We start from the raw sequence: 21,211 nt of genomic DNA, 5'->3' as shown, positions 1-21,211 counted from the left end.
AGTAGTATCTAACAAGTCACAACAATACACACAATCTAAAAGGAAAATAATGAAATTAAGAAATATATAATTATTAGGATGAGCAATGTCAGAATGGCATTGACTAAAATACAGTATATACATATAAAAGAGCCATGATGTCTGAGGTGCTGAGTACAGTGGAACTCCGATTTCTCATTGCAGAATTTCTGCATCTTATCGGGGTAAGAAGCTGAAATGTTAAATGAACTTATATATTTATAAGGTTCTTTATTATTTGTCATGTAATAGATGGATCCCATGGCCTTTCTCATTTGACTTTGCTGTTGGTGCAGCACCCTATAAGGTGCAGGGTTGAGTAACCGGGTGGTAGCCACCTAGTGATGGCTATTTAACAGTCTGATGGCCTTGAGATAGAAGCTGTTTTTCAGTCTCTCGGTCCCAGCTTTGATGCACCTGTACTGACCTCGCCTTCTGGATGATAACGGGGTGAACAGGCCGTGGCTCGGGTGGTTGATGTCCTTGATGATCTTTTTGGCCTTCCTGTGACATCGGGTGCTGTAGGTGTCCTGGAGGGCAGGCAGTGTGCCCCCGGTGATACGTTGGGCAGACCGCACCACCCTCTGGAGAGCCCTGTGGTTGCGGGTGGTGCAGTTGCAGTACCAGGCGGTGATACAGCCCGACTGGATGCTTTCAATTGTGCATCGGTAAAAGTTTGTGAGGGTCTTAAGGGCCAAGCCAAATTTCTTCAGCCTCCTGAGGTTGAAGAGGTGCTGTTGCGCCTTCTTCACCACACTGTCTGTGTGAGTGGACCATTTCAGATTGTCAGTGATGTGTAAGCTTTTCACCTTCTCCACTGCGGTCCTGTCGATGTGGATAGGGGCGTACTCCCTCTGCTGTCTCCTGAAGTCCACGATGAGCTCCTTCGTTTTGTTGACGTTGAGGGAGAGGTTATTTTCCTGGCACCACTCCTCCAGGACCCTCACCTCCTCCCTGTAGGCTGTCTCATCATAGTTGGTAATCAGGCCTACTACTGTTGTGTCGTCTGCAAACTTGATGATTGAGTTGGAGGCGTGAGTGGCCACGCAGTCATGGGCGAATAGGGAGTACAGGAGGGGGCTGAGCACGCACCCTTGTGGGGCCCCTGTATTGAGGATCAGAGTAGTGGTGTTGTTTCCTACCTTCACCACCTGGTGGCGGCCCGTCAGGAAGTCCAGGATCCAGTTGCACAGGGCGGGGTCATAGTCAATGAACAGCATTTTTACATAGGTATTCCTCTTGTCCAGATGGGATAGGGCAGTGTGCAGTGCGATGGCGATTGCATCGTCGGTGGATCTATTGGGGCGGTATGGAAATTGAAATGGGTCTAGGGTGTCAGGTAAGGTGGAGGTGATATGATGCTTAACTAGCCTCTCAAAGCACTTCATGATGACAGAAGTGAGTACTACGGGGCAATAGTCATTTAGTTCAGTTAGCTTTGCTTTCTTGGGTACAGGAACAATGGTGGACATCTTGAAGCAAGTGGGGACAGCAAACTGGGATAGGGAGAGATTGAATATGTTCGTAAACACTCCAGCCAGCTGGTCTGCACATGCTCTGAGGACGCGGCTAGGGATGCCGTCTGGGCCGGCAGCCTTGTGAGGGTTAAATGTCTTACTCACTTCGGCCACGGAGAACGAGAGCCCACAGTCCTTGGGAGCGGGCTGCGTTGGTGGCACTGTGTTATCCTCAAAGCGGGCGAAGAAGGTGTTTAGCTTGTCTGGGAGCAAGACGTCGGTGTCCGCGATGTGGCTGGTTTTCCCTTTGTAGTCCGTGATTGTATGTAGACTCTGCCACATACGTCTCGTGTCTGAGCCGTTGAATTGCGACTCCACTTTGTATCTGTACTGACGTTTTGCCTGTTTGATTGCCTTATGGAGGGAATAACTACACTGTTTGTATTCAACCATATTCCTAGTCACCTTGCCGTGGTTAAATGCAGTGGTTCGCGCTTTCAGTTTGGCGCGAATGCTGGCATCTAGCCATGTTATTTATTTTAATTTTTCTCCACGGTTTTTGGTTTGGGTAGTTTTTAATAGTCACAGTGGGAACAACATCCCCTATACACTTCCTGATTAACTCAGTCACTGTGTCCGTGTATACATCAATGTTATTCTCAGAGGCAATCCGGAACATATCCCAGTCCACGTCATCAAAACAATCTTGAAGCATGGATTCCGATTGGTCAGACCAGCGTTGAATAGACCTTAGCACAGGTACTTCCTGTTTGAGTTTCTGCCTATAGGAAGGGAGGAGCAGGATGGAGTCGTGATCTGATTTGCCAAAGGGAGGGCGGGGGAGGGCCTTGTAGCCATCCCGGAAAGGGGAGTAACAATGGTTGAGAGTTTTTGATGCGCGAGTACTAGAAGCAATGTGTTGATAGAACTTCGGTAGCGTTTTCCTCAAATGTGCTCTGTTAAAATCCCCAGCTACAATAAATGTTGCCTCGGGATATGTGGTTTCCAGTTTGCGCAAAGTCCAGTGTAGTTCCTTGAGGGCCATTGTGGTATCGGCTTGAGGGAGAATATACACGGCTGTGACTATAACCGAAGAGAATTCTCTTGGGGGTTAATACGGTCGGCATTTGATTGTGCGGTATTCTACTGTAGGTCGGGTGAAAAAAAGGACTTGAGTTCCTGTACGTTATCACAATCACACCATGAGTAGTTAATCATAAAACATACACCATCGCCTTTCTTCTTCCCGTTCTTTATTCCTGTCTGCACGATGTACTGAGAACCCAGCTGGCTGTATGGATGGGGACAGAATATCCGGAGAGAGACATGATTCCGTGAAACAGAGAATGTTACAGTCCCTGATGTCTCTCTGGAAGGAGATCCTCCCCCTGAGCTCGTCTACTTTATTGTCCAGGGACTGAACATTAGCGAGTAATACAGTGCATCCAGAAAGTATTCAGACCCCTTGACTTTTTCCACATTTTGTTACATTACAGCCTCATTCTAAAATGTATAAAATATTTTTTTTGCCTCATCAATCTACGCACAATACCCCATAATGACAAAGTGGAAACAGGTTTTTCATAATTTTAGCAAATGTATTAAAAATAAAACAAAAAATATTTACATAACTATTCAGACCCTTTGCTATGAGACTCGAAATTGAGCTCAGGTGCATCCTGTTTCCATTGATCATCCTTGAGATGTTTCTACAACCTGATTGGAGTCCACCTGTGGTAAATTCAATTGATTGTACATGCTTTGGAAAGGCACATACCTTTCTTTATAAGGTCCCACAGTTGACAGTGATTGTCAGAGCAAAAACCAAGCAATGAGGTCGAAGGAATTGTCCTTAAAGCTCAGAGACAGGATTGTGTCGAGGCACAGATCTGGGGAAGGGTACCAAAAAATTTCAGCAGCATTGAAGGTCCCCAAGAATACAGTGGCCTCCATCATTCTTAAATGGAAGAAGTTTGGAACCACCAAGACTCTTCCTAGATGTGGCCGCCCGGCCAAACTGAGCAATCGGGGGAGAAGGGCCTTGGTCAGGGAGGTGACCAAGAACCAGATGGTCACTCTGACAGAGCTCCAGAGTTCCTCTGTGGAGATGGGAGAACCTTCCAGGACAACCATCTCTGCAGCACTCCACCAATCATGCCTTTATGGTAGAGTGGCCAGACGGAAGCCACTTCTCAGTAAAAGGCACATGACAGCCCGCTTAGAGTTTGCCAAAAGGCACCTAAAGACTCTCAGACCATGAGAAACAAGATTCTCTGGTCTGATGAAACCAAGATTGAACTCTTTGGCCTGAATGCCAAGCGTCACGTCTGGAGGAAACCTGGCACCATTCCTACGGTGAAGCATGGTGGTGGCAGCATCATGCTGTGGGGATGTTTTTCAGTGGCAGGGAGACTAGTCAGGATCGAGGGAAAGATGAATGGTGCAAAGTATAGAGAGATCCTTGATGAAAACCTGCTCCAGAGCGCTCAGGACCTCAGACTGGGGCGAAGGTTCACCTTCCAACAGGACAACGACCCTAAGCACACAGCCAAGACAACGCAGGTGTGGTTTGGGGACAAGTCTCTGAATGTCCTTGAGTGGCCCAGCCAGAGCCCGGACTTGAACCCGATCGAACATCTCTGGAGAGACCTGAAAATAGCTGTGCAGCGACGCTCCCCTTCCAACCTGACAGAGCTTGATAGGATATGCAGAGAAGAATGGGAGAAACTCCCCAAATACAGGTGTGCCAAGCTTGTAGTGTCATACCTAAGAAGACTTGAGGCTGTAATCACTGCCAAAGGTGATTCAACAAAGTCCTGAGTAAAGGGTCTGAATACTTATGTAAATGTGATATTTCAGCTTTTAGTTTTATTTATTAATTTGCAAAAATGTATAAAAACCTGTTTTTTCTTTGTCATTTATGGGGTATTGTGTGTAGATTGATGAGGGGAAAAAACAATTTCATCCATTTTAGAATAAGGCTGTAACATAACAAGATGTGGAAATATTCAAGGGGTCTGAATACTTTCCGAATGCCCTGTATACTCGGAAACGGTGGATGGTGTGTATGCCTCATGAGTCGGGCTAGTAGTCCACTCCGAATACCTCTTCTCCGCCGGCGGCGTCTTGGAGCAGCCTGTAGGATAAGTTCAATTGCCCTGGGGGGTATGAACAAAGGATCCAATTTGGGAAAGTCGTATTTCTGGTCGTAATGCTGGTGAATTACCGCCGCTCTGATATCCAAAAGTTATTTCCGGCTGTCTGTAATAGCATTAAAAACGTTCTGTATATATATATATATATATATATATATATATATATATATATATATATATATATATATATAAGCCATTGAAACAAATGTAGGAATTTGGGTAAAATGTTCACGAGAGAGGTAAGCTGACCCACCTTTTGAAATTCTGACTTTATTTAGTCTAATAAAAAGTATGAGCTGGTGCACACCCAAGAAATTTGATAGTTAATATTTATTCCTAAATATTTAAAGCCAGAATGGCTAATATACTATATATACAAAAGTATGTGGACACACCTTCAAATTAGTGGATTCACCCGTTGCTGACAGGTGTATAAAATCAAGCACACAGCCATGCAATCTCCATAGACAAAGCTTGGCAGTAGAATGGGCCATACTGAAGTGCTCAGTGACTTTCAACGTGGCACCGTCATTCGTCAAATTTCTGCCCTGCTAGAGCTGCCCCGGTCAACTGTAAGTGCTGTTATTGAAGTGAAGGGGACATTTCTAGTAGCAACAACAACTCAGCCGTGAAGTGTTAGGCCACAGAAGCTCACAGAACTGAACCGCAGAGTGCTGAAAAAATTGTCTGTCCTCAGTTGCAACACTCACTACCGAGTTCCAAACTGCCTCTGGAAGCAACGTCAGCACAATAACTGTTCATCGGGAGCTTCATAAAATGGGTTTCCATGGCCAAGCAGCCGCACACAAGCCTAAGATCACCATGTACAATGCCAACCGTCGGCTGGCGTGGTGTAAAGCTCACCGCCATTGGACTCCGGAGCAGTTCTTCTGCTTTTATCCAACCCCCCTAGAAGTAGCACCCTCTGAAAAATCGGAATAAAAACAAAATATTAATTTATTTTTATATATATATACACGTTACCGGTGAAAAGCTCTAGAACACCTACTCATTCAAGGGTTTTTCTTTATTTTTTACTATTTTCTACATTGTACATTTTTTACATGCATTTTCTATTATTTATTTTTTTCCATCATCTTTAAAATGCAAGAGAAAGGCCACAGTATAATATTGCAGTTTAGGAGCTATTTAGATTTTAGCCACTAGATGGCAGCAGGGTGTATGCAAAGTTTCCGATTTGATCCAGTGAAGCATTGCAATACTGGACTATTTTGTATAAAGTATGCCCAAATGTGCCGAATTGGTCAATTGATACATTTTCAAGTACATAACTATAGAGAACATACAAAAATGATATGGTAATACAAAATGTAAGTTTACACACTCCCAGGAATGTCATACATGATGGATCAAATCAAATCAAATGACATTTTATTTGCCACATGCGCCGAATACAACAGGTGTAGACATTACAGTGAAATGCTTACTTACAAGCACTTAACCAACAATGCAGGTTTTTTAAAGAAAACGTAAAATAAAAAATTAATGTAAAGTGTTAAGTAAAGAAAATAAAAGCAAATAACTAAAGAACAGAAGTAAAATAAAATAACAGTAGGGAGGCTATATACAGCGGGGTACCGGTACAGAGTCAATGCGTGGGGGGCTCCGGCAAGTCGAGGTAATTGAGATAATATGTACATGTGGGTAGAGTTAAAGTGACTATGCATAAATAGCTTATGCATAAATAGCTGATCATTAACTTATACACTAACTTTCACACATCTAGATGGCCGGGTGGGGTGGGTGTGGAGCTAGAGACAGCAGTAGGAACCCAGATCCTACATTTGAATATAAAAATGGATTTTATCAAACAAAACTATGCTACATTTTATCTCTGGGACCCTTAGGATGACAAATCAGAGCAAGATTACTGAATGTAAGTACTTTATTTAAATTCAGAGGTGAATGTATCGAACCAGTTGCCGTGAAACGTTTTTTGTTGTTGTGCACTCTCCTCAAACAATAGCATGGTATTTTTTCACTGTAATAGCTACTGTAAATTGGACACTGCAGTTAGATTAATAATAATCTAAGCTTTCTGCCCATATAAGACATGTCTACGTCCTGGAAAGTTTGCTGTTACTTACAACAGTCATGCTAATCACATTAGCGCACGTTAGCTCAACCGTCCCGTATACAGGACACCGATCCCATAGAGGTTAAAGTGATGGCTTAAGATAAATGTACTGTAAACCTAATTGAATGAAAACTCAATGAGAAAATCTGTTGGCCAGCAAGTGGGAGGGTATTCAGCGGTTAAATTACATTTATTCAGAGCGCACAGGGGAACCACGTCTGCAAAACCCTTTACGCACCTGCACAAAGTAAGTCTGAATACCAACTACTGAGAAGTGCGTAGGAAAGGTGTGCGTAAGAAAGGCGATTTCCTTTTTTTTGGTATGAAATTATTTGTCCTCTCAAAACAGCTTTCAATGTTTCCTGTAGAAAAGAGTGTGACTCTTATCTGATAAGAGAAGGAAGTTAATAATGCCTTAGTCAATAATACAGGTTTGGGAGTGTCAGGTCTCGGCTTAAAACTCTTCAGAGGAATACAATCATTACACAAAGATGTCTTTCTGAGGAATTGTGCCTCATCTGCATTGTTCCCACCTCTGGGGAGTAGAAGTGTGGTGATCACATCCTGTAGGTCTGGTGATCTGATTGGAAGTGAACTTTTACAGGATTCTATTGGTCAACAACTCATAGTTTGAATACCAACAGGTCAAATGGTTACAAAAGGGTCTCAGATCTCTTCTTGATGCTGTCCTGAGGTTCTCTCTCTCTCTCTCTCTCTCTCTAAATGATAATTAATTTAAACGTATGCTTCTGCGATGTATCATGGAATTAATTAATTTAACAATGTTATTAAATGCCTTCGATTTAACTTTCAGACCAATTTTTGCTAGTCAACTATAACTCATAGCCTAATACTTTCTTGCACATAGTTAATTACCTGATGGAATGTACTAGACTTTGTTAATATACAAATGACATGGGTCTGATTATGGGTCTTGGTGAGGAATATTATTATTAATATTGTTACAACCTTACAAACTATTACTTCCTTGATAAGATGCTGAGGGACATGCTAGCTTAACAAACATGACTGTGCACGAATACATTTCTTTTCTCATCAATCGTATACCAAGCACCTGTGTTTTTAGAGCTTGTGTTCACCTAATGCCTCTCTTTCTTTGGAAAATCTTTTAAATATTACTGGAAACTGGAATGCTCTAGGTGAGAGTGTGGAGACAAGTCATTTTGAAATGCTTGTGCTTTCTGCTAACACAAGCATACGTCATAGGAGGGTTGTTCCAGGAATAGAGTACATTTAGCATCCCTTTGATATTTTAAGAATAAATTGTGCACTCATATTGAATTTTAAAAGCCTGTTATATTAAATATAGTGCCCTTTAATATAGATCACAAGGAAAATTCTACAAATCAGATTTTTTTATATGAATAAAGACAACATTTCTCCACATTTTCAACATTGTTGTTCCTCATTTTAAGGTCAACCCTGTAACGTGAACTGAACTCTTGTTTTATTATGGTGAAACTATTCTGTTAAAATATATATATACAGTACCAGTCAAAAGTTTGGACACACCTACTCATTCAAGGGTTTTTCTTTATTTTTACTATTTTCTACATTGTAGAATAATGGTGAAGACATCAAAACTATGAAATAACACATATGGAATCATGTAGTAACCAAAAAAGTGTTAAACAAATCAAAATATATTTTATATTTGAGATTCTTCAAAGTAGCCACCCTTTGCCTTGATGACAGCTTTGCACACTCTTGGCATGTTGTGTTATTTGTTCACTCAGGTTCCCTTTATCTAATATTAGGTTTTGGTTGGAGATCTGATAACATTCAGTATCAAAAATAGAGAAAAGTAGAGAAAATTATAAAAGGGGCAAACACTTTTTCACGGCACTGTAGAATGTTCCTAGGACTAATGGAAAACTGGACACTCAAACATTATGGGAACATTACAAAATTGTTCTCTCTCCCTATAATTGTTAGCTGGGTAAGCCCCCATTTACACCTTGCATAAACATGCAACATGTGATAGGAACATGTGGTGCGTGGATCACGGCAACAATTGACCAAATCTGGTCAAAACGAAAACACGCATTTCTTATTGGACAAATTCTGCTTGGTTCGTACACGACCCTAGTGTTGTCAGACAGGCCTAGAAACGGAAAGGACTCATTATGATCTGAAAAGACATATTTTAATACCAAATGTAGACACTTAAATGTGATCTAATAGTGATTCTACTGTCTTGATCTGATAACAACAGTGGTTAATATAGTGTCATGTGTATTGTAAACTGTGCCAACAGGTTTCTTTACAGGACATGACAGGTGATACGTTGTGTTGAAATCATCTGGGAAGCGTGTTGGCACAAGTTGGATGGGTTCCAGAAAACAGGTGAAATCAGGTTAGTCTCCCAGAGGGACCTGAGGAAGTCAGGGAGGATAGGAAAAGTCTGAGGATGTATCCCAAATGGCACCCTATCCCCTATATAGTGCAATACTTTTGACACTCGCCAGCAATTAAATCAGACCTGGCTTCAAATACTAATTGAAATCACTTGAGGTACTTTAGCTGTGCTTGATTGAGTTTGCCCGTTGAAATGGAACCAATAGAAAAGTCCCAAAAGTGAAAACCTTGCCCACCTGGCGAGCAAACACTCAAAGTTTTCCAATGATTTCAAATAGTATTTGAACCCAGGTCTGAACTGGATGGCTCTCATTGTTTTAGTCTGGTTTCGTCAATTCACATAGCATAGAAACCATGGATGGAAGTTCCACTAGATTAGACAGACACTACCTAGGAATACATGTTCCAGGTCAACTACATTGCAGTCACATGCCAGATCTCATAGTGCCTGGAAAGCTAATATGATACAGCTATGATATAGCTCATATGATACAGCTATGATATAGCTCATATGATACAGCTATGATATAGCTCATATGATACAGCTATGATATAGCTCATATGATATAGCTATAATATAGCTCATATGATACAGCTATGATATAGCTCATATGATACAGCTATGATATAACTCATATGATACAGCTATGATACAGCTCATATGATACAGCTATTATATAGCTCATATGATACAGCTATAATATAGCTCATATGATACAGCTACGATATAGCTCATATGAGACAGCTATGATATAGATCATATGATACAGCAATGATATAGCTCATATGATACAGCTACGATATAGATCATATGATACAGCTATGATATAGCTCATTTGATACAGCTATAATATAGCTCATGTGATACAGCTATGATACAGCTCATATGATACAGCTATGATAGAGCTCATATGATACAGCTATGATAGAGCTCATATGATACAGCTATTATATAGCTCATATGATACAGCTATAATATAGCTCATATTATACAGCTACGATATAGCTCATATGATACAGCTATGATATAGCTCAGATGATACAGCAATGATATATCTCATATGATACAGCTACGATATAGATCATATGATACAGCTATGATATAGCTCATATGATACAGCTATGATATAGCTCATGTGATACAGCTATGATACAGCTCATATGATACAGCTCATATGATACAGCTATTATATAGCTCATATGATACAGCTATTATATAGCTCATATGATACAGCTATGATATAGCTCATATGATACAGCTATGATATAGCTCATATAATACAGCTATGTATTTAGCTAATATGATACATCTACGATATAGCTCATATGATACAGCTATGATATAGCTCATATGATACAGCTATAATATAGCTCATATGATACAGCTACGATATAGCTCATATGATACAGCTATGATATAGCTCATATGATACAGCTATGATATAGCTCATATGATACAGCTATGATATAGCTCATATGATACAGCTATGATACAGCTCATATGATACAGCTATTATATAGCTCATATAATACAGCTATGATATAGCTCATATGATACAGCTATGATATAGCTCATATGATACAGCTATGATACAGCTCATATGATACAGCTATTATATAGCTCATATGATACATCTATTATATAGCTCATATGATACAGCTATGATACAGCTCATATGATACAGCTATGATACAGCTCATATGATAAAGCTATGATACAGCTCATATGATACAGCTATGATATAGCTCATATGATACAGCTATGATATAGCTCATATGATACAGCAATGATATAGCTCATATGATACAGCTACGATATAGATCATATGATACAGCTACGATATAGCTCATATGATACAGCTACGATATAGCTCATATGATACAGCTATGATACAGCTCATATGATACAGCTATGATATAGCTCATATGATACAGCTATTATATAGCTCATATGATACAGCTATGATACAGCTCATATGATACAGCTATTATATAGCTCATATAATACAGCTATGATATAGCTCATATGATACAGCTATGATATAGCTCATATGATACAGCTATGATACAGCTCATATGATACAGCTATTATATAGCTCATATGATACAGCTATTATATAGCTCATATGATACAGCTATGATACAGCTCATATGATACAGCTATGATACAGCTCATATGATAAAGCTATGATACAGCTCATATGATACAGCTATGATATAGCTCATATGATACAGCTATGATATAGCTCATATGATATAGCTATTATATAGCTCATATAATACAGCTATGATATAGCTCATATGATACAGCTATGATATAGCTCATATGATACAGCTATGATACAGCTCATATGATACAGCTATTATATAGCTCATATGATACAGCTATTATATAGCTCATATGATACAGCTATGATACAGCTCATATGATACAGCTATGATACAGCTCATATGATAAAGCTATGATACAGCTCATATGATACAGCTATGATATAGCTCATATGATACAGCTATGATATAGCTCATATGATACAGCAATGATATAGCTCATATGATACAGCTACGATATAGCTCATATAATACAGCTATGTATTTAGCTCATATGATACATCTACGATATAGCTCATATGATACAGCTATGATATAGCTCATATGATACAGCTATGATACAGCTCATATGATACAGCTATTATATAGCTCATATGATACAGCTATTATATAGCTCATATGATACAGCTATGATACAGCTCATATGATACAGCTATGATACAGCTCATATGATAAAGCTATGATACAGCTCATATGATACAGCTATGATATAGCTCATATGATACAGCTATGATATAGCTCATATGATACAGCAATGATATAGCTCATATGATACAGCTACGATATAGCTCATATAATACAGCTATGTATTTAGCTCATATGATACATCTACGATATAGCTCATATGATACAGCTATGATATAGCTCATATGATACAGATATAATATAGCTCTTATGATACAGCTACGATATAGCTCATATGATACAGCTATGATATAGCTCATATGATACAGCTATGATACAGCTATGATACAGCTATGATATAGCTCATATGATACAGCTATGATATCGCTCATATAATACAGCTACAGTGGGGAGAACAAGTATTTGATACACTGCCGATTTTGCAGGTTTTCCTACTTACAAAGCATGTAGAGGTCTGTAATTTTTATCATAGGTGCACTTCAACTGTGAGAGACGGAATCTAAAACAAAAATCCAGAAAATCACATTGTATGATTTTTAAGTAATTCATTTGCTTTGTAAGTAGGAAAACCTGCAAAATCGGCAGTGTATCAAATACTTGTTCTCCCCACTGTATGTATTTAGCTCATATGATACAGCTATGATATAGCTCATATGATACAGCTATGGTATAGCTCATATAATACAGTTATGTATTTAGCTCATATGATAAAGCTATGATATAGCTCATATAATACAGCTATGTATTTAGCTCATATGATACAGCTGTGATATAGCTCATATAATACAGCTATGATACAGCTCATATGATACAGCTATGATACAGCTCATATAATACAGCTATGTATTTAGCTCATATGATACAGCTACGATATAGCTCATATGATACAGCTATGATATAGCTCATATGATACAGCTATAATATACAGTGAGGGAAAAAGTATTTGATCCCCTGCTGATTTTGCACGTTTGCCCACTGACAAAGACATGATCAGTCTATCATTTTAATGGTAGGTTTATTTGAACAGTGAGAGACTGAATAACAACAAAAAAATCCAGAAAAACGCATGTCAAAAATGTTATGAATTGATTTGCATTTTAATGAGGGAAATAAGTATTTGACCCCTCTGCAAAACATGACTTAGTACTTGGTGGCAAAACCCTTGTTGGCAATCACAGAGTTCAGATGTTTCTTGTAGTTGGCCACCAGGTTTGCACACATCTCAGGAGGGATTTTGTTCCACTCCTCTTTGCAGATCTTCTCCAAGTCATTAAGGTTTCGAGGCTGACGTTTGGCAACTCAAACCTTCAGCTCCCTCCACAGATTTTCTATGGGATTAAGGCCTGGAGACTGGCTATTATCATGCTGGAATACCCATCCACGACCCATTTTCAATGCCCTGGCTGAGGGAAGGAGGTTCTCACCCAAGATTTGACGGTACATGGCCTCGTCCCTTTGATGCGGTGAAGTTGTCCTGTCCCCTTAGCAGAAAAACACCCCCAAAGCATAATGTTTCCTCCTCCATGTTTGACGGTGGGGATGGTGTTCTTGGGGTCATAGGCAGCATTCCTCATACCTCCAAACACAGCGAGTTGAGTTGATGTCAAAGAGCTCGGTTTTGGTCTCATCTGACCACAACACTTTCACCCAGTTCTCCACTGAATCATTCAGATGTTCATTGGCAAACTTCAGACGGCCCTGTATATGTGCTTTCTTGAGCATGGGGACCTTGCGGGCGCTGCAGGATTTCAGTCTGTCACGCCCTGACTCTGGGGACTCGTATTTGTTGAGTCAGGGTGTGTATTTTCTGTGTGGTATGTTCCATGTTGCATTTTCTATGTTTAGATCTAGATCGTGTAGATCTATGTTGGCCGGTGTGGTTCCCAATCAGAGGCAGCTGTAGCTCGTTGTCTCTGATTGGGGACCATACTTACGCAGCCTATTGGCACTAGTGGGTTATGGGATCTTGTTCCGTGTGAGGTATGTTGTTTGTGTACCGTGGACTTCACGTTTCGTTTACTTTGTTGTTTTGTCGCTTGCTTATTCGTTCCAAATAAACATGTACGCATATCACGCTGCGCCTTGGTCCGTCCCGTCTGTAAACGAACGTGACACCTACTTGGGAAACGGGGTCATGGTGAACCACTAGATTGCATACGTTCAGCTTTTTTTGGTGGACATCCAATCAAATTTACTGTGTAGAATCAGTCGTTTCTTGTATAATTCTGGAGTGGGATTCACAGAGTATTGATGATCTATTCCAAGAACAGAATGTGTTAATTTGAGTAGTTCCGATTTCCTTTATTTTTTTGTATTAAATTATTTGACCTCTCAAAACATTTACATTTTAGTCATTTAGCAGACGCTCTTATCCAGAGCGACTTACAGTTAGTGAATACATTTTTATACTGGCCCCCCGTGGGAATCGAACCCACAACCCTGGCGTTGCAAACACCATGCTCTATCAACTGAGCTACATCCCTGCCGGCCATTCCCTCCCCTACGCTGGACGACACTGGGCCAATTGTGCGCCGCCCATGAGTCTCCCGGTCGCGGCCGGCTGCGACAGAGCCTGGATTCGAACCAGGATCTCTAGTGGCACAGTTAGCACTGCGATGCAGTGCCTTAGACCACTGCGCCACTCAGGAGTACAGCTCTAAAAACACAGGTGCTTGGTATTCGATTGATGAGAAAAGAAATGTATTCGTGCACAGTCATGTTTGTGAAGCTAGCATGTCCCTCAACATCTTATCAAGGAAGTAATAGTTTGTTTGTAAGGTTGTAACAATATCAATAATAATATTCCTCAAAACAGCTTCCAATGTTTGCTGTAGAAAAGAGTGTAAGGTTGAATCTTATTTCTGTTAACAATTGTTTCAATGGAAGTGGATATGAAATTGCAAAACTCGCTATCTGACAAGCGAAGGAAGTTAGTAATGCCTTAGTCATTAATATAGGTTTGGGAGTGTCAGGTCTAGGCTTGAAACTCTTCAGAAGAATACAATCATTACACAAAGATGTATTTCTGAAGAATTGTGCCTCATCTGCATTGTTCCCACCTCTGGGGAGTAGAAGTGTGGTGATCACATCCTGTAGGTCTGGTGATCTGATTGGAAGTGAACTTTTACAGGATTCTATTGGTCAACAACTCATAGTTTGAATACCAACAGGTCAAATGGTTACAAAAGGGTCTCAGATCTCTTCTTGATGCTGTCCTGAGGTTCTCTCTCTCTCTCTCTCTCTCTCTCTCTCTCTCTCTCTCTCTCTCTCTCTCTCTCTCTCTCTCTCTCTCTCTCTCTCTCTCTCTCTAAATGATAATTAATTTAAAGTTATGCTTCTGCGATGTATAATGGAATTAATTAATTTAACAATGTTATTAAATGCCTTCGATTTAACTTTCAGACCAATTTTTGCTAGTCAACTATAACTCATAGCCTAATACTTTCTTGCACATAGTTAATTACCTGATGGAATGTACTAGACTTTGTTAATATACAAATGACATGGGTCTGATTATGGGTCTTGGTGAGGAATATTATTATTAATATTGTTACAACCTTACAAACAAACTATTACTTCCTTGATAAGATGTTGAGGGACATGCTAGCTTCACAAACATGACTGTGCACGAATACAGTTCTTTTCTCATCAATCGAATACCAAGCACCTGTGTTTTTAGAGCTTGTGTTCACCTAATGCCTCTCTTTCTTTGGAAAATCTTTTAAATCTTACTGGAAACTTGAATGCTCTAGGTGAGAGTGTGGAGACGAGTCATTTTGAAATGCTTGTGCTTTCTGCTAACACAAGCATATGTCATAGGAGGGTTGTTCCAGGAATAGAGTACATTTTGCGTCCCTTTGATATTTTAAGAAGAAATTGTGCACTCATATTGAATTTTTTAAAAGCCTGTTAGATTAAATATAGTGCCCTTTAATATAGATCACAAGGAAAATTCTACAAATCAGATTTTTTATATGAATAAAGACAACATTTCTCCACATTTTCAACATCATTGTTCCTCATTTTAAGGTCAACCCTGTAACGTGAACTGAACTCTTGTTTTATTATGGTGAAACTATTCCGTTAAAATATATATATTTTAATACCAAATGTAGACACTTAAATGTGATCTAATAGTGATTCTACTGTCTTGATCTGATAACAACAGTTGTTAATATAGTGTCATGTGTATTGTAAACTGTGCCAACAGGTTTCTTTACAGGACATGACAGGTGATACGTTGTGTTGAAATCATCTGGGAGCGTGTTGGCACAAGTTGGATGGGTTCTCCTGAGTGGCGCAGTGGTCTAAGGCACTGTGCCACTAGAGATCCTGGTTCGAATCCAGGCTCTGTCGCAGCCGGCCGCGACCAGGAGACTCATGGGCGGCGCACAATTGGCCCAGCGTCGTCCAGGGTAGGGGAGGGAATGGCCGGCAGGGATGTAGCTCAGTTGATAGAGCATAGCGTTTGCAACGCCAGGGTTGTGGGTTTGATTCCCACGGGGGGCCAGTATAAAAAATTATAATTATGCACTAACTGTAAGTCGCTCTGGATAAGAGCATCTGCTAAATGACTAAAATGTAAATATATAGAGTACCAGTCAAAAGTTTGGACACACCTACTCATTCAAGGGTTTTTCTTTATTTTTACTATTTCCTACATTGTAGAATAATAGTGAAGACATCAAAACTATGAAATAACACATGGAATCATGTAGTAACCAAAAAAGTTTTAAACAAATCTAAATGTATTTTATATTTGAGATTCTTCAAAGTAGCCACCCTTTGCCTTGATGACAGCTTTGCACACTCTTGGCATGTTGTGTTATTTGTTCACTCAGGTTCCCTTTATCTAATATTAGGTTTTGGTTGGAGATCTGATAACATTCAGTATCAAAAATAGAGAAAAGTAGAGAAAATTATAAAAGGGGCAAACACTTTTTCACGGCACTGTAGAATGTTCCTAGGACTAATGGAAAACTGGACACTCAAACATTATGGGAACATTACAAAATTGTTCTCTCTCCCTATAATTGTTAGCTGGGTAAGCCCCCATTTACACCTTGCATAAACATGCAACATGTGATAGGAACATGTGGTGCGTGGATCACGGCAACAATTGACCAAATCTGGTCAAAACGAAAACACGCATTTCTTATTGGACAAATTCTGCTTGGTTCGTATACGACCCTAGTGTTGTCAGACAGGCCTAGAAACAGAAAGGACTCATTATGATCTGAAGAGACATATTTTAATACCAAATGTAGACACTTAAATGTGATCTAATAGTGATTCTACTGTCTTGATCTGATAACAACAGTTGTTGATATAGTGTCATGTGTATTGTAAACTGTGCCAACAGGTTTCTTTACAGGACATGACAGGTGATACGTTGTGTTGAAATCATCTGGAAGCGTGTTGGCACAAGTTGGATGGGTTCCAGAAAACAGGTGAAATCAGGTTAGTTTCCCAGAGGGACCTGAGGAAGTCAGGGAGGATAGGAAAAGTCTGAGGATGTATCCCAAATGGCACCCCATCCCCTATATAGTGCAATACTTTTGACACTCGCCAGCAATTGAATCAGACCTGGCTTCAAATACTAATTGAAATCACTTGAGGTACTTTAGCTGTGCTTGATTGAGTTTGCCAGTTGAAATGGAACCAATAGAAAAGTCCCAAAAGTGAAAACCTCGCCCACCTGGCGAGCAAACACTCAAAGTATTCCAATGATTTCAAATAGTATTTGAACCCAGGTCTGAACTGGATGGCTCTCATTGTTTTAGTCTGGTTTCGTCAATTCACATAGCATAGAAACCATGGATGGAAGTTCCACTAGATTAGACAGACACTACCTAGGAATACATGTTCCAGGTCAACTACATTGCAGTCACATGCCAGATCTCATAGTGCCTGGAAAGCTAATATGATACAGCTATGATATAGCTCATATTATACAGCTATGATATAGCTCATATGATACAGCTATGATATAGCTCATATGATACAGCTATGATGTAGCTCATATGATACAGCTATGATATAGCTCATATGATACAGCTACATAGCTCATATGATACAGCTACGATATAGCTCATATGATACAGCTATAATATAGCTCATATTATACAGCTATGATATAGCTCATATGATACAGCTATGATATAGCTCATATGATACAGCTATGATGTAGCTCATATGATACAGCTATGATATAGCTCATATGATACAGCTACATAGCTCATATGATACAGCTACGATATAGCTCATATGATACAGCTATAATATAGCTCATATGATACAGCTATAATATAGCTCATATGATACAGCTATGATATAGCTCATAGGATACAGCTATGATATAGCTCGTATGATACAATTACGATATAGCTCATATGATACATCTACGATATAGCTCATATGATACAGCTATGATACAGCTCATATGATACAGCTATGATATAGCTCATATGATACAGCTATGATACAGCTCATATAATACAGCTATTATATACAGTGAGGGAAAAAGTATTTGATCCCCTGCTGATTTTGTACGTTTGCCCACTGACAAAGACATGATCAGTCTATAATTTTAATGGTAGGTTTATTTGAACATTGAGAGACAGAATAACAACAACAAATTCCAGGAGAACGCATGTCAAAAATGTTATTAATTGATTAGCATTTTAATGAGGGAAATAAGTATTTGACCCCTCTGCAAAACATGACTTAGTACTTGGTGGCAAAACCCTTGTTGGCAATCACAGAGGTCAGACGTTTCTTGTAGTTAGCCACCAGGTTTGCACACATCTTAGGAGGGATTTTGTCCCACTCCTCTTTGCAGATCTTCTCCAAGCCATTAAGGTTTCGAGGCTGACGTTTGGCAACTCGAACCTTCAGCTCCCTCCACAGATTTTCTATGGGATTAAGGTCAGGAGACTGGCTAGGCCACTCCAGGACCTTAATGTGCTTCTTCTTGAGCCACTCCTTTGTTGACTTGGCCGTGTGTTTTGGGTCATTGTCATGCTGGAATAACCATCCACGACCCATTTTCAATGCCCTGGCTGAAGGACATGGCCCCGTCCATCGTCCCTTTGATGCGGTGAAGTTGTCCTGTCCCCTTAGCAGAAAAACACCCCCAAAGCATAATGTTTCCACCTCCATGTTTGACGGTGGGGATGGTGTTCTTGGGGTCATAGGCAACATTCCTCCTCCTCCAAACACGGCGAGTTGAGTTGATGCCAAAGAGCTCCATTTTGGTCTCATCTGACCACAACACTTTCACCCAGTTCTCCTCTGAATCATTCAGATGTTCATTGGCAAACTTCAGACGGGCCTGTGTATGTGCTTTCTTGAGCAGGGGGACCTTGCGGGCGCTGCAGGATTTCAGTCCTTCACGGCGTAGTGTGTTACCAATTGTTTTCTTGGTGACTATGGTCCCAGCTGCCTTGAGATCATTGACAAGATCCTCCCGTGTAGTTCTGGGCTGATTCCTCACCGTTCTCATGATCATTGCAACTCCACGAGGTGAGATCTTGCATGAAGCGCCAGGCCGAGGGAGATTGACAGTTAATTTGTGTTTCTTCCATTTGCGAATAATCGCACCAACTGTTGTCACCTTCTCACCAAGCTGCTTGGCGATGGTCTTGTAGCCCACTCCAGCCTTGTGTAGGTCTACAATCGTGTCCCTGACATCATTGGAGAGCTCTTTGGTCTTGGCTATGGTGGAGAGTTTGGAATCTGATTGATTGATTGCTTCTGTGGAAAGGTGTCTTTTATACAGGTAACAAACTGAGATTAGGAGCACTCCCTTTAAGAGTGTGCTCCTAATCTCAGCTCGTTACCTGTAAAAAAGACACCTGGGAGCCAGAAATCTTTCTGATTGAGAGGGGGTCAAATACTTATTTCCCTCATTAAAATGCAAATCAATTTATACGATTTTTGACATGCGTTTTTCTGGATTCTTTTGTTGTTATTCTGTCTCTCACTGTTCAAATAAACCTATCATTAAAATTATAGACTGATCATGTCTTTGTCAGTGGGCAAATTTACCAAATCAGCAGGGGATCAAATACTTTTTTCCCTCACTGTAGCTCATATGATACAGCTATTATATAGCTCATATAATACAGCTATGTATTTAGCGCATATGATACAGCTATGATATAGCTCATATAATACAGCTATGCTATAGCTCATATGATACAGCTATGATACAGCTCATATAATACAGCTATGTATTTAGCTCATATGATACAGCTATGATATAGCTCATATGATACAGCTATAATATAGCTCATATGATTCAGCTATGATATAGCTCATATAATACAGCTACGATATAGCTCATGTGATACAGCTATGATATAGCTCATATGATACAGCTATAATATAGCTAATATGATTCAGCTATGATATAGCTCATATGATACAGCTATGATACAGCTCATATGATACAGCTATTATATAGCTCATATGATACAGCTATGATATAGCTCATATGATACAGCTATGATATAGCTCATATGATACAGCTATGATATAGCTCATATAATACAGCTATATATTTAGCTCATATGATGCAGCTATGATATAGCTCATATGATACAGCTATGGTATAGCTCATATAATACAGCTATATATTTAGCTCATATGATACAGCTATGATATAGCTCATATAATACAGCTATGTATTTAGCTCATATGATACAGCTATGATATAGCTCATATAATACAGCTATGTATTTAGCTCATATGATACAGCTCATATAATACAGCTATATATTTAGCTCATATGATGCAGCTATGATATAGCTCATATGATACAGCTATGGTATAGCTCATATAATACAGCTATATATTTAGCTCATATGATACAGCTATGATATAGCTCATATAATACAGCTATATATTTAGCTCATATGATACAGCTATGGTATAGCTCATATAATACAGCTATGTATTTAGCTCATATGATACAGCTCATATAATACAGCTATGATATATCTCATATGATATTAGCCACTATCAGTATCGGCCGTCAGTAGGCCTAATAACCACACATATTCAACTGCCTATTTACTGTTAGTTACCTTCAGGTGGTATAGCCTACATTATCAATCCATTTAATTACATTGTTTTGTTTACCTTCAGTTGCTTCCTCTGTAAACACAGTCACAATCATGTGGTTGTTGCTGAGTATCATTAGTAACAATGGTTAGTGCAGGCAACAGACGAGGGTATAGCCTATTATTGTACACTATTATCTCTATTACAATTCTATGTACAAACATTTTCCAACATTACCATGGTTTGAAGAACTTAATGTGGCAATTTTCTGAATTAATCAAACC

Source organism: Coregonus lavaretus (genome assembly GCF_964263955.1).
Source record: "Coregonus lavaretus genome assembly, contig: SUPER_35_unloc_1, whole genome shotgun sequence".
NCBI lineage: Eukaryota > Metazoa > Chordata > Actinopteri > Salmoniformes > Salmonidae > Coregonus > Coregonus lavaretus.
Note: the sequence above shows the minus strand (reverse complement) of the source record.